Source organism: Salmo salar, chromosome 02, assembly GCF_965601325.2.
Source record: "Salmo salar chromosome 02, fSalSal1, whole genome shotgun sequence".
Classification (NCBI taxonomy): domain Eukaryota; kingdom Metazoa; phylum Chordata; class Actinopteri; order Salmoniformes; family Salmonidae; genus Salmo; species Salmo salar.
In genome coordinates, this window is record NC_138292.1 from 62,681,755 (window position 1) to 62,697,318 (window position 15,564).

The window sequence follows — 15,564 nt, forward strand, 5'->3', positions numbered from 1 at the left end:
CCACCTGTTCTTCTCCGCTATGCAATCTGGTTTCCAAGCTGGTCATGGGTGCACCTCAGCTACGCTCAAGGTCCTAAACGATATCATAACCGCCATCGATAAGAGACAATACTGTGCAGCTGTTTTCATCGACCTGGCTAAGGCTTTCGACTCTGTCAATCACCACATTCTTATCGGTAGACTCATCAGCCTTGGTTTCTCAAATGACTGACTCGCTTGGTTCACCAACAACTTCTCAGACAGAGTTCAGTGTGTCAAATCGTAGGGCCTGTTGTCCGGACCTCTGGCAGTCTCTATGAGGGTGCCACAGGGTTACATTTTCGGGCCGACTCTTTTCTCTGTATACGTCAATGATGTTGCTCTTGCTGCTGGTGATTCTCTGATCCACCTCTACGCAGACGACACCATTCTGTCTACTTCTGGCCCTTCTTTGGACACTGTGTTAACAAACCTCCAGATGAGCTTCAATGCCATACAACTCTCCTCCCGTGGCCTCCATCTGCTCTTAAATGCAAGTAAAACTAAATGCATGCTCTTCAACCGATCGCTGCCCGCACCTGCCCGCCCGTCCAGCATCACTACTCTGGACGGTTCTGACTTAGAATATGTGGGCAACTACACATACCTAGGTGTCTGGTTAGACTGTAAACTCTCCTTCCAGACTCACATCAAACATCTCCAATTCAAAGTTAAATCTAGAATTGGCTTCCTATTTCGCAACAAAGCATCCTTCACTCATGCTACCAAACATACCCTCGTAAAACTGACTATCCTGCCGATCCTTGACTTCGGCGATGTCATTTACAAAATAGACTCCAACACTCTAATCAGCAAATTGGATGCAGTCTATCACAGTGCCATCCGTTTTGTCACCAAAGCCCCATATACTACCCACCACTGCGACCTGTATGCTCTCATTGGCTGGCCCTCGCTTCAAATTCGTCGCCAAACCCACTGGCTCCAGGTCATCTATAAGTCTTTGCTAGGTAAATCCCCGCTATATCTCAGCTCACTGGTCACCATAGCAGCACCCACCCGTAGCACGTGCTCCAGCAGCTATATTTCACTGGTCACCCCCAAAGCCAATTCCTCTTTTGGCCGCCTTTCCTTCCAGATCTCTGCTGCCAATGACTGAAACGAATTGCAAAAATCTCTGAAGCTGGAGACTCTTACCTCCCTCACTAGCTTTAAGCACCAGCTGTCAGCGCAGCTCACAGATCACTGCACCTATACATAGCCCGTATGTAAATAGCCCATCCAACTACCTCATCCCTATACTGTTATTTATTTAATTTATTTTGCTCCTTTGCACCCCAGTATCTCTACTTGCACATTCATCTTTTGCACATCTATCACTCCAGTGTTTAATTGCTAAATTGTAATTATTTTGCCACCATGGCCTATTTATTGCCTACCTCCCTTATCTTACCTCATTTGCACACACTGTATATAGACTTTTTCTCTATTGTGTTATTGACTGTACGTTTGTTTATTCCATGTGTAACTCTGTGTTGTTGTTTGTGTCGCACTGCTTTGCTTTATCTTGGCCAGGTCGCAGTTGTAAATGAGAACTTGTTCTCAACTAGCTTACCTGGTTAAATAAAGGTGAAATAAAAAAAAATATACATTTTCCTATAGTAGGCCTATCTTAACAGGCTACATCCTGACAAAATACACCATATGAGTGGCCTGCTAATGGACCTTTCTTGTGCTTGTTAACTACACGTGTCTAACTCATTCCACGGAGGGCCGAGTGTGTGTGGGTTTTCGCTCCTCCCTTGTACTTGATTGATGAATTAAGGTCACTGAGTAGTCAGGAACTCCCCTCACCTGGTTGTCTTGGTCTTAATTGAATAGAAAAAACAAAAACCTACAGACACTAGTCCCTCCATGGAATGAGTTTGACACCCCTGTTCTAAACTGTTGATAATAGACCCAAACTGATCCAAATGGTTGCATATTCAGGCCTATAGGCTGTAGACAGTTATTTTGGCATGAAACAAAACAGGACGTTTGAGCGGTTATTAGCCTACATCACTGCAGTTCACAGCCTATAGACAATAATTGCGTACTCACTTCATAACGATAATACACTCCTCATTGCACTGTTGTTGTAGCCCAGGTGTGATAATGATCTTGTCTGAAAACGTAGGCCTAGGCCAAATCAATAGTGAAGCTTTGCGTACCCCGGGACCACAGAGCTCAGCCTGGAGGAACGCACAGATCTGACATTTCATAATCTGTTAACCTTTTTTCTTGCACCCTGACAGGTAAATATTTAGCCTATAGCCCTAATATTTAGCTAATGAATGGACTAATATCTAGCTAATATTTAGCTAATGAATGGCCTAATATCTAGCTAATATTTAGCTAATGAATGTCCTAATATCTAGCTAATATTTAGCTAATGAATGGCCTAATATCTAGCTAATATTTAGCTAATGAATGGCCTAATATCTAGCTAATATTTAGCTAATGAATGTCCTAATATCTAGCTAATATTTAGCTAATGAATGGCCTAATATCTAGCTAATATTTAGCTAATGAATGGCCTAATATCTAGCTAATATTTAGCTAATGAATGGCCTAATATCTAGCTAATATTTAGCTAATGAATGGCCTAATATCTAGCTAATATTTAGCTTAATTACTTGGGCTACACATCACTAGCCTCTCCCTTCCAGCTGAGCGGCAGGTAGCCTAGCGGTTAAGAGCGTTGGGCCAGTAACCGAAAGGTCGCTAGTTCTGAGCCGACTAGGTGAAATATCTGTCGATGTGCCCTTGCGCAAATCGCTTAATCCTAATTGCTCCTGTATGTCGCTCTGGATAAGAGCATCTGCTAAATAACTCAAACGTCCCTTTGTGCTGTAGGCTACAAAAGCTATAGGACGTTCATACTTTATATATATTGTTTAGCCTATTCGGGGAAAGAAGCAGGCTTGCTTTTACTAATTGCTGAATGTAAAACAGGCCTACAGCATAGACAATCCATTTTGTGGAGAGTTGAGGAGAGAAAGTGTGTTGGTGTGATCACTTTTGGCCGATTATGATAACATTGTTGCACTGATGCATTTTAAACAGTTGCACTGGACCGACAGAGAGATGAGCAGAATGAAAAAGATGACGCAAAGGAATTGACAACCATCAGAAAAATGGGAATTATTTGCAAACCATTTGAGCAACGAGGCAATGAGATGCTGTAAAAGATATGCAGGCTAAACGTTGTTTGTTGTAGAATTGCTACATTTAAATTAGGAGTTACTATATCATTTTTCATTAGGCCTACGTGTACATTGAAGTGTTATTTGAAAGTTGTCACTATGACAGTGAACACACCCTGAAAAGACTGAATGGTCTTGTGTCTTATTAATAGGCCTACAGCGTGCAGTAGGATGCGTTGATCAGTTGATTGACAGGTGTAAGACTGTAGAACGGTATACTGTCCTCTAGTGTGGATGCTCACCAACATTTTTATAGTTATGTAGGCTATAGTTTATCGTTATAGATATTGGCTTGGTGGATGGCCCTTAACTCTGACAACAGAACTACCAGTAGGTATAGCTAACGTTAGTGAACTTGAATTAAATAAATATAAAAATACATTTATACTTGTTTACTTTACTTTTATGCTCTATAAATTAACTCCTTCGAATAATTAACTCTGTCAAGTTTGCCACCGGCGTGCTGCAGCAGGGAAGTAAAGCGGAAGTGGAATCCATCACTTCCGTTGTTTGGCTGTGCTCATAGAAACTTTTGACAATTAGGTGGATACACTGTCATAGCCTGCTTTATCATGTAAGGTTTTTGGTTACATTGGAACAACACTAGCATTTATTGTCTAATTTACTGAAGTATTAGACCATACAGGTACAGTAAAGTAAACACTGGAAGGACATTGGAAATTGATAAGAGCTTCTTGCTCAATGTCTCTCTTTACTTCAAATGATTTTCATGAAAAGTGTGGAGACATCCTCAAGGGAAATATCAAATAGGATTTCCTCTTCATCCTAGTGGTGAAATATGTGTCTCTTTCTACCCTTACACCCAGTCGAACTAGCTTAAACCTGGTATAAACACATACAACAGCATGAACATGTTTTTCTCTAATATACTTCATCGGTATCTAGTGGAGCTGGAGGAGATGGCTGCCGTTTTACGGTCCCCTAACCAATTCTGCTATTGTGTGTGTTTTTTCGCTTTATTTGTAACTTATTTTGTACATAATGTTTCTGCCACAGTCTCTTATTACCGAAAAGAGCTTCTGGATATCAGGACAGCGATAACTCACCTCATACTGGAAGAATACGTTTTTTTTCTTTAACGAGTGGGACGCAAAGGATTTACTCCAGACACCCGACAAGGCGCTCATCCCCGTCATTCGCAGGAGAAAGAAATGGAGATATCGGGGACGTAGGTCTGGGTGCCTTGTAAGCATCCGACGGCGAGTGGGTAATCTGCCTTTACCATCAATCCTATTAGCCAACGTACAATCACTGGATAATAAAATAGATGAGCACTTATATCGTACCAACGGGACATTAAAAACTGTAGTATCTTATGGTTCACCGAGTCGTGGCTGAATGACGACATGAATAACATACAGCTGGCAGGTTATACACTGTAGCGGCAGAATAGAACAGCAGCCTCTGGTAAGATAAGCGGTGGCGGTCTATGTATATTTGTAAACAACAGCTGGTGCACGAAATCTAAGGAAGTCTCAAGGTTTTCTCATGATATCTGTAGACCACACTATTTACCAAGAGAGTTTTCATCTATATTCTTTGTAGCTGTCTATTTACCACCTCAAACCGATGCTGGCACTAAGACCTCACTCAATGAGCTGTATATGGCCATAAGCAAACCACTCATCCAGAGGCCGGCGCTCCTAGTGGCCGGGGATTTTAATGCAGGGAAACTTAAATCCGTTTTACCTCATTTCTACCAGCATGTTAAATGTGCAACCAGAGGGAAAAAACCTCTTGACCACCTTTACTCCCCCCTCTTTTACGCTGCTGCTACTCTCTGTTTATTATCTATGCATAGTCACCGCTACCTACATGTACATATTACCTCAATTATCTCGACTAACCGGTGCCCCATGTATATACCCTCGCTATTGTTATTTTACTGCTGCTCTTTAATTATTTGTTACTGTTATTTTGTAATTTTTTTTACTGTCCAAATATATATGGAGGGGAGAGTATATGACCATGCATATACACTCCCCTCCATATATTTACTGGTGGTGGCTTGTAACTTATAGGGTCTTTGTTTAAGTCATAGTACTTATGGAGTTGGTCAGTATAAAGCTTGACCCTATCTAAGCTAACCTGGTCGCAGATCTGTTTGTGCTGTATAGCACAATGGCCATAGCAGTTGGCAAGAAGTCACAACCAGATCTGGGATCAGTCTATAACTAAAAAGATAGATTTTGTTAGGGGTGACAACAACCTTTTTAACCCTTGCCACATAGGAACGTAGCCCTTTCCTTCAGTCAAATGACTAGTGACCTCATGGGTGGAACGTTATTCATATTCTTCTTCATTTAATCATTAATAAACATTAACTCTGAAAATCTCGGTGTTTCTATGCCAAACAGTGTTAGTTTATTTTATTTCAGTCTTCTGGGATGTGTATAAAGTGTAATATTGGGATGAAAACTCAACATGTAATAATTTAAATTCTATATCTGACACGGTACAGGTGTCTTCTGTTTTTAAGCCCATAACCATGTGTGAGGTGTCTACTTTTGTCTCAAAGTAGATTTGTTTAAGACGACCAAGAAACACTCTGTGTGAGCCTGATTTAGCTCACTGCAGTAAAAGGATAAAGGGATATGAAGGGGGGGGGGTGTGTGTGTGTGTGTGTGTGTGTGTGTGGTGTGTGTGTGTGTGTGTGTGTGTGTGTGTGTGTGTGTGTGTGTGTGGTGTGTGTGTGTGTGTGTGTGTGAGTGAGAACATGCATGCATGGTCATATACACTACTTGGTTCCATATTCCTAGCACTCAATGACTACATCAAGCTTGTGACTCTACACATTTGTTGGATGCATTTGAAGCTTGTTTTGGTTGTATTTCGGATTATATTTTGCCCAATAGGAACTAAATTATGACTAATGTATTTTGTCATTTTGGAGTCACTTTTATTGTAAGTAAGAAAATAAGGTGTTTCTGAACATGATTACGGATAATCACGAATGAACTGTGAATAATGACGAGTGAGATGGAACATAGATTATCCCCACCAAAATGCTAATCTCCCCTGTTATTGGTAATAGTGAGAGGTTTGCATGCAGGTTTTTTTCTGGATAAAAAGAGGCTTAGGTGGTGGGCATGGCAGGGGGCGTGGCAGGGGGTGCGGTCGGCCCAACTGCAAGGCTGAATTTCAGAGAGAACTTTAGTGGCCCCCATCTTGTCGGTGTAGAGAAACATTTGCTTTTTAAAGCCAATTCCCTGCAATTCTACATATTTATCTTTGGAGCTGAGAGAAATGTTAGCAGTTTTATAGCAAATTTCCTGCAATTCTATGCATTCTGTCATGGCTTAAGCTGTGTTCTTTTGCTTAAACATAATAACAAAATCTATACTGCTTAATTCATTGTTTTTGGAATTTGTCGTTCTTCCTGACTGTCTAGATTTTATTCCTGGTGAATGTTAGTTCTCAAAGATTATAGTATTTGGTAACAATTTACTTTTACTATTATTACACATCTATAAGCATTCATGAACGTGTTATAACAGTTCCCAACCGCATTACTGAAAAATATTGAAATATAACCATAGTATATCTATAGCGCATTCATGTCATGCTATGGAAGAGCTCATATTTAGGCATCTTAATAGATGCATCATTACAATGACAGCGTAGTGTCATCATTATGGCTGTTTTCAAAAGTGTGCTTCTGCCATACCAGTATACACATGCTAAAAGTCCAAACCACGTTTGGAAAAGTATGCTGATATATAGCCTGCACCAGCCCCATTTCCCCCACAGGCCGGTAAAGGCCCATCACTTACCGTAATTTCCGGACTATTGAGCGCACCTGAATATAAGCCGCACCCACTGAATTTAAAAAACAATATTATTTTGAACATAAATAAGCCGCACATGTCTATAAGCCGCAGGTGCCTACCGGTACATTGAAACAAATTAACTTTACACAGGCTTTAACGAAACACGGCTTGTAACAAAAATAAATAGGCTTTAACGAAACACGGCTTGTAACAAAAATAAATTGGCTTTAACGAAACACGGCTTGTAATAAAAAATTAGCAGTAAACAGTAGCCTACCAAGAAAGTCATTGCTCCAGACCAAGCTCCCGTGCAGCAGCTCTATTTCCTTTTCCAACAGCCAGATCAATTGCCTTCAACTTGAAAGCTGCATCATATGCATTTCTCCGTGTCTTTGCCATAATGGGGGTGACAAAATGACTACCGTAATCAGAATGATGGGAAGTTTGAGCGCGCTCGATTTAATCTAAACAGTAAACAAAAAAGTTGTTTGACCTTAACCCATTCGGCAATTTCATTGGTCTAATGAAAGCTTCATGCCGGCAAAAAACTGAGCACGTCACAGAATGTTTATTTTTTAATTTTTTTTGAAAGCGGGAAAAATCCATATATTAGCCGCGTCATTGTTTAAGCCGCGAGGTTCAAAGCCTGGGAAAAAAGTAGCGGCTTATTGTCCGGAAATTACGGTACCTTCTGCTTCTTCTTCTCACTGAGGTCAATGGTGCTTGAAGATCACCACAGGGTTGAATCCTCAGGGTAAATTGTATGCATCAAATCGTGTAGTTGAGGATCATAACTCTTTTGTAACTTATTAACAGTCCTTCACCACATTAAGTTGGTGTCTATTTATGAATTTATACATGGACACTTCGTGTGTGCGTTATAGACCAGTATTACCGACTTAATTGTGATGTGGAGAAGGACTGTTAATGAGTTACGAAAGAGTTATGACCCTCAACTACACGATTTGATCCGTGAAATATCCCCTGCGGATTCAACCCTGTGGTGATCTTCATGCACCATTGACCTCTGAGAAGAAGAAGCAGAAGGTAAGTCACGGGCCTGTACCGGCCATTGGCCTCTACCAATGAGGCCAATGGTGACTTTAAAACAGTTACAAAGTTTAATGGCTGTGATAGGGTAAAACTGAGGTTGGATCAACAACATTGTAGTTACTCCACAATACTAAGTAGGCACTTAAGTAAAGTAATACTAAAAAATGTGACAAAGCAATTCACTTTTTGTCCTAAATACAAAGTGTTATGTCTGGGGCAAATCCAATACAACACATTATTGAGTACCACTCTCCATATTTCCAAGCAGAGTGGTGGCTGCATCATGTTATGGGTATGCTTGTAATTATTAAGGACTGGGGAGTTTTTCAGGATAAAAAATCTACTGAATGGAGCTAAGCACAGACAAAATCTTAATGGAAAACCTGCTTCAGTCTACTTTCTATCAGACACTGGGAGATTAATTCACCTTTCAGCAGGACAATAACCTAAAACACAAGGCTACACTGGAGTTGCTTACCAACAGTGGCCAAGTTACAGTTTTGACTTAAATCTGCTTGAAAATCTAAGGCAAGACTTAAAAATGGTTGTCTAGCAATGATTAACAACAATTTGACAGAGCTTGAAGAAATTTGAAAAGAATAATGGGCAAATGTTGCACAATCCAGGTGTGGAAAGCTCTTAGAGACTTACCCAGAAAGACTCACAGCTGTAAATGCTGCCAAAGGTGATGCTGCTAACATGTGTGAATACTTATGTCAATGAGATATTTCTGTATTTAATTTTCAATAAAATGCAAAGATTTCTAAAAACATGTTTTCACTTTGTCATTATGGGGGTATTGTGTGTAGATGGGTGACAAAAAAAAGCTATTGAACCCATGTTGAATTCAGGCTGTAACACAACAACATGTGGAATAAGTCAAGGGGTGTGAATACTTTCTAAAAGCACTGTATGAACACACCCTCAAATAAAAACTGACGTTCTATACTGTCGCCTCATATGAAACATTTGATCTCAAATCCCAAAATGTAAGTGTACAGATATACAATTTTAAATTGTAGCTTCACTGTCCAAATACATATGGAGGGGAGTGTATGTGTATACCACAGGAGGCTGGTGAGGGGAGGACGGCTCATAATCATGTCTGTAACGGAGCAGAATGGAACGGCATCAAACATCTGGAAACCAAGTGTTTGATACCATTCCACTGATTCTACTCCAGTCATTACCACGAGCCCGTCCTCCCAAATGAAGGTGCCACCAACCTCCTGTGGTGTATAGGTGTGTGTGCGTGCGTGCGTATCTCTCTGTCTGTCTCTGTCCCTCTCTGTACTGTGTGTGTGTCTCTCTCTGTCTCTGTGTGTGTGTATGTGTGTGTGTGTCTCTCTCTGTCTCTGTCCCTCTCTGTACTGTGTGTGTGTCTCTCTCTGTCTCTCTCTGTGTGTGTGTGTGTGTGTGTGTGTGTGTGTGTGTGTGTGTGTGTGTGTGTGTGTGTGTGTGTGTGTGTGTGTGTGTGTGTGTGTGTGTGTGTGTGTGTGTGTCTGAGTGTGTGTGTGTGTGTGTGTGTGTGTGTGTGTGTGTGTGTGTGTGTGTGTCTCTCTCTGTCTCTGTCACTATCCCTCTCTGTGCTGTGTGTGTGTGTGTGTCTCTCACTGTTTCTATCTCTGTCCCTCTCTGTGCTGTGTGTGTGTGTGTCTCTCTATCTCTGTCCCTCTCTGTGCTGTGGTGTGTGTGTCTCTCTGTCTCTGTCCTTCTCTCTGTGTCTGTCTCTATCTCTGTCCCTCTCTGTGCTGTGTGTGTGTGTATCTCTGTCTCTGTCCCTCTCTGTGCTGTGTGTGTGTGTATCTCTGTCTCTGTCCCTCTCTGTGTGTGTGTGTGTGTGTGTGTGTGTGTGTGTGTGTGTGTGTGTGTGTGTGTGTGTGTGTGTGTGTGTGTGTGTGTGTGTGTGTGTGTGTGTGTGTGTGTGTGTGTGTGTGTGTGTGTGTGTGTGTGTGTATCTCTGTCTCTGTCCCTCTATGTGCTGTGTGTGTGGCTTACTTGTTGTTGTCACCTTAAACCTGGCCTACCTAGATCTATCTGGCTTACAGGGGTTATATTGGTGTGTTGTGTTGGGAAGGCACGGTTAATACTGCAGTGGGCTAAATCAGGGTCACACAGAGTGTTTCTTGTTAGTCTTAAACAAATCTACTTTGAGACAAAAGTAGACACCTCACACACACGGTTATGGGCTTAAAAACATGTCAGTTATAGAATTTAAATTATTACATTTTGAGTTTGCATCCCAATATTACACTTTATACACATCGAAGAAGACTGAAATATACTGAACAAAAATATAAACGCAACATTCAACTATTTTTTTGACTTACAGTTTATATAAGTAAATCAGTCAATTGAAATAAATTCATTAGGCCCTAATCTATGGATTTCACATTCAGGGCAGGGGCGCAGCCATGGGTAGGCCCACCCACTTGGGAGCCAGGCCCAGCCAATCAGAATGAGTTTTTCCCCATAAAAGGGCTTTATTACAGACAGAAATACTCCTTAGTTTCATCAGCTGTCTGGGTGGCTGGTATGTCTGGGTGGCTGTTATCAGACGATCCCGCAGGTGAAGAAGCCGGATGTTGAGGTCCTGGGCTAGCATGGTTACACGTGGTCTGCAGTTATGAGCTGGTTACACTTACTGCCAAATTTTCTAAAACGACGTAGGAGGCGGCTTATGGTAGAGAAATTAGCATTAAATGCTCTGGAAACAGCTTTGGTGGACATTCCTGCAGTCGGCATACCATTTGCACGCTCCCTCAAAACATGAGGAATCTGTGGCATGGCGTTGTGTGGCAAAACTGCACATTTTAGAGTGGCCTTTTATTTCCCCCAGCACAAGGTGCACCTGTGTAATGATCATGCTGTTTAATCAGCTTCTTGATATGCCACACCTGTCAGGTGGATGGATTATTTTGTTAAAGGAGAAATGCTCACTAACAGGGATGTAAACAAATTTGTGCACAAGATGTGAAAGAAATCAGCATTTTGTGCGTATGGAACATTTCTGCAAACTTTTATGAAACATGGGACCAACACTTTACATGTTGCGTTTATATTTTTGTTCAGAATATAACACAACTGTTTGACATAGAAACACCATATTTTCTGCTTTTTTAATTTTTATAATGAAGAGAAATATTAATAGCATTCCACAATGAGATTAGTAGGTCATTTGACTGCAGGAAAGGGCTATGATAACACACATTCCAGGGCTGGTTTCTACTCGACCTGCAACACCTGTGTATTTGGAGTGCTTTCCCTCTGATCAACATGGAGCCATTCTGTTTTCCAACTACCTCAGGTGCTCAGAGTAACACAGTGTAGAGTGATTGTTGCTGAAGTACTTGACTGGATCCATTTACCCCATTGAGGGACCAGAGTGAGAGAGGGAGAGAGAGAGAGTCCTTAGTATTTAAACTATGCCCTATCTGCATCTAAACGACCCCACAAGCTCCAAGACAATCTGATCACACAGTAGTGGCTTCGGTCAGTGAGAATTTCGCCCGGGAGGGCGGGAACGGAAACTTCATTTTCTGGGCTAATATTAGCCCGGGCCGGGCCTCCTCTGGAAAATTCCTTTTAAATGATCACTCGCTGAGAAAAGGCAAAGAATTTGTTTAGCGTTTTGGTTGACAGTATTTTGCATGGAGGGGTTTTTGCAGACAGTGGCTGTGTAGTAGAGGGTCCTGGGAAAGCAGATGTGGGTGAAGGTTTCTTTCCATCAGATGACCAATGGAATGATTGTTAATGCTGTGTGCCAGACAGTAGAACTTTGTTTCTTATTTTATACTGATTGATACAGATCAATACAGTCACGTTATAGGCCAAGAGCTTGATATCATGTCATGGTACAGCATCACAGTAGGCTACTGTTACTACTGTATTACTAGTGTTACCATCTCACTGTTACTACTGTATTACTAGTGTTACCATCTCACTGTTACTACTGTATTACTAGTGTTACTATCTCACTGTTACTACTGTATTGCTAGTGTTACCATCTCACTGTTACTACTGTATTACTAGTATTACCATCTCACTGTTTCTACTGTATTACTAGTATTACCATCTCACTGTTACTACTGTATTACTAGTGTTACCATCTCACTGTTACTACTGTATTACTAGTGTTACCATCTCACTGTTACTACTGTATTACTAGTGTTACCATCTCACTGTTACTACTGTATTACTAGTATTACCATCTCACTGTTACTACTGTATTACTAGTGTTACTATCTCACTGTTACTACTGTATTACTAGTGTTACTATGTTACTGTTCATGCTGTATTACTAGTGTTACCATCTTACTGTTACTACTGTATTACTAGTGTTACTATGTTACTGTTCATGCTGTATTACTAGTGTTACTACCTCACTGTTACTACTGTATTACTAGTGTTACCATCTTACTGTTACTACTGTATTACTAGTGTTACCATCTCACTGTTACTACTGTATTACTAGTGTTACCATCTTACTGTTACTACTGTATTACTAGTGTTACCATCTCACTGTTACTACTGTATTACTAGTGTTACTACCTCACTGTTACTACTGTATTACTAGTGTTACTATCTCACTGTTACTACTGTATTACTAGTGTTACTACCTCACTGTTACTACTGTATTACTAGTGTTACTACCTCACTGTTACTACTGTATTACTAGTGTTACTACCTCACTGTTACTACTGTATTACTAGTGTTACTATGTTACTGTTACTACTGTATTACTAGTGTTACTATCTCACTGTTACTACTGTATTACTAGTGTTACTATCTCACTGTTACTACTGTATTACTAGTGTTACTACCTCACTGTTACTACTGTATTACTAGTGTTACTACCTCACTGTTACTACTGTATTACTAGTGTTACTACCTCACTGTTAGTACTGTATTACTAGTGTTACTATGTTACTGTTACTACTGTATTACTAGTGTTACTATGTTAGTGTTACTACTGTATTACTACTGTTACTATCTCACTGTTACTACTGTATTACTAGTGTTACCATCTCACTGTTACTACTGTATTACTAGTATTACCATCTCACTGTTACTACTGTATTACTAGTGTTACTACCTCACTGTTACTACTGTATTACTAGTGTTACCATCTTACTGTTACTACTGTATTACTAGTGTTACCATCTCACTGTTACTACTGTATTACTAGTGTTACCATCTTACTGTTACTACTGTATTACTAGTGTTACCATCTCACTGTTACTACTGTATTACTAGTGTTACTACCTCACTGTTACTACTGTATTACTAGTGTTACTATCTCACTGTTACTACTGTATTACTAGTGTTACTACCTCACTGTTACTACTGTATTACTAGTGTTACTACCTCACTGTTACTACTGTATTACTAGTGTTACTACCTCACTGTTACTACTGTATTACTAGTGTTACTATGTTACTGTTACTACTGTATTACTAGTGTTACTATCTCACTGTTACTACTGTATTACTAGTGTTACTATCTCACTGTATTACTAGTGTTACTATCTCACTGTTACTACTGTATTACTAGTGTTACTATGTCACTGTTGCTACTGTATTACTCGTGTTACTATGTTACTGTTACTACTGTGTTACTAGTATTACTAACTTACTCACTGTTACTTTCTGCAAGCTTTTATTAAGTTGCAAACCTCAAAGCATATACCCAGTATGTTCATATGTATTATATGGTAAAATAAAAAATACAATAAAAAATGTACTATTTGTCATTTGTATAAGTATTCAGACCCTTTGCTCAGTACTTTGTTGAAGCACATTTGGCAGTGAGTACAGCCTTGAGTCTTCTTAGGTATGATGCTACAAGCTTGGCACACCTGTATTTGGGGAGTTTCTCTCATTCTTCTCTGCAGATCCTCTCAAACTCTGTCAGGTTGGATGGGGAGCGTCGCTGCACAGCTATTCTCAGGTCTCTCCAGAGATGTTCGATCGGGTTAAAGTCCGGGCTCTGGCTGGGCCACTCAAGGACATTCAGAGACTTGTCCCGAAGCCACTCCTGTGTTGTCTTGGCTGTGTGCTTAGGGTCATTGTCCTGTTGGAAGGTGAACCTTTGCCCCAGTCTGAGCAGGTTTTCATCAAGGATCTCTCTGTACTTTGCTCTGTTCATCTTTGCCTCAATCTTGACTAGTCTCCCAGTCACATTCCGCTGAAAAACATCCACACAGCATGATGCTGACACCACCATGCTTCACTGTAGGGATGGCGCCAGGTTTCCTCCATACATGACGATTGGCATTCAGGCCAAAGAGTTCAATCTTGGTTTCATCAGACCAGAAAATCTTGTTTCTCATGGTCTGAGATTCCTTTAGGTGCCTTTTGGCAAACTCCAAGCGGGCTGTCATGTGCCTTTTACTGAGGATTGGCTTCCATCTGGCCACTCTACCATTAAGGCCTGTTTGGTGGAGTGTTACAGAGATGGTTGTCCTTCTGGAAGGTTCTCCCATCCCCACATCGGGTTCTTGGTCACCTCCCTGACCAAGGCCCTTCTCCCCTGATTGCTCAGTTTGGCCAGGTGACCAGCTCTAGGAAGAGTCTCGGTGGTTCCAAACTTCTTACATTTAAGAATGATGGAGGCCACTGTGTTCTTGGGAACCTTCAATGCTGCAGGACATTTTTGGTACCCTTCCCAAGATCTGTGCCTCGACACAATCCTGTCTCTGAACTCTATGGACAATTCCTTCGACCTCATGGCTTGGTTTTTGCTCTGACATGAACTGTCAACTGTGGGACCTTATATAGACAGGTGTGTGCCTTTCCACATCATGTCCAATCAATTGAATTTACCACAGGTGGACTCTAATCAAGTTGTAGAAACATTTAAAGGATGATCAATGGAAACAGGATGCTCAATTTTGAGTCTCATAGCAAAGGGTCTGAATACTTATGTAAATTAGTTATTTCTGTTTTTTAAAACCTGTTTTAACTTTGTCGTTATGGGGTATTGGGTGTACATTGATGAGGGGAAAAAAATATTTAATCAATTTTATATTAAGGCTGTAACTAACAAAATGTGGAAAAATGAAGGGGTCTGAATACTTTCCGAATGCACTGTATATGCCCTGATGAAATATCCCAGATGTGAAATCTGGGATATGATGTATGATGATGTATGATGTGTGATGTATGATGTGTGCTTTATTACTTTATGCAATGTATCATTAAGCAATAAGGCCTGTGGAGGTGTGTTATGTTGCCAAAATACCACTGCCAAGGGCTGTTCTTTTGCACGACGGAACACAGAGTACCTGAATACAGTACGCGGAATACTGGCCATATATGACACACCTCTGAGATGCCTTATTGCTGTTATAAACTGTTTAACAATGTAAAAAAAAACTTTTTTTGTCATACTTTCAGCCAATCAGCATTCAGGCCTCGAACCACCCGGTTTATAATTAGTGATATATTGCATGAACAGAGAGTACTTGACCTCTATCCACTGAGTGTTCAAAAAGACCA

At 40.6% G+C, this 15,564-nt stretch overlaps 1 protein-coding gene across 3 annotated transcripts in view; it reads left to right on the top strand.

Annotated features, from left to right (window-relative positions):
- The window catches only part of LOC106588670 (metal transporter CNNM2), a 58,587-nt gene that overhangs the window by 31,373 nt on the left and 11,650 nt on the right, over positions 1-15,564 (top strand). The window lies entirely within an intron of this gene.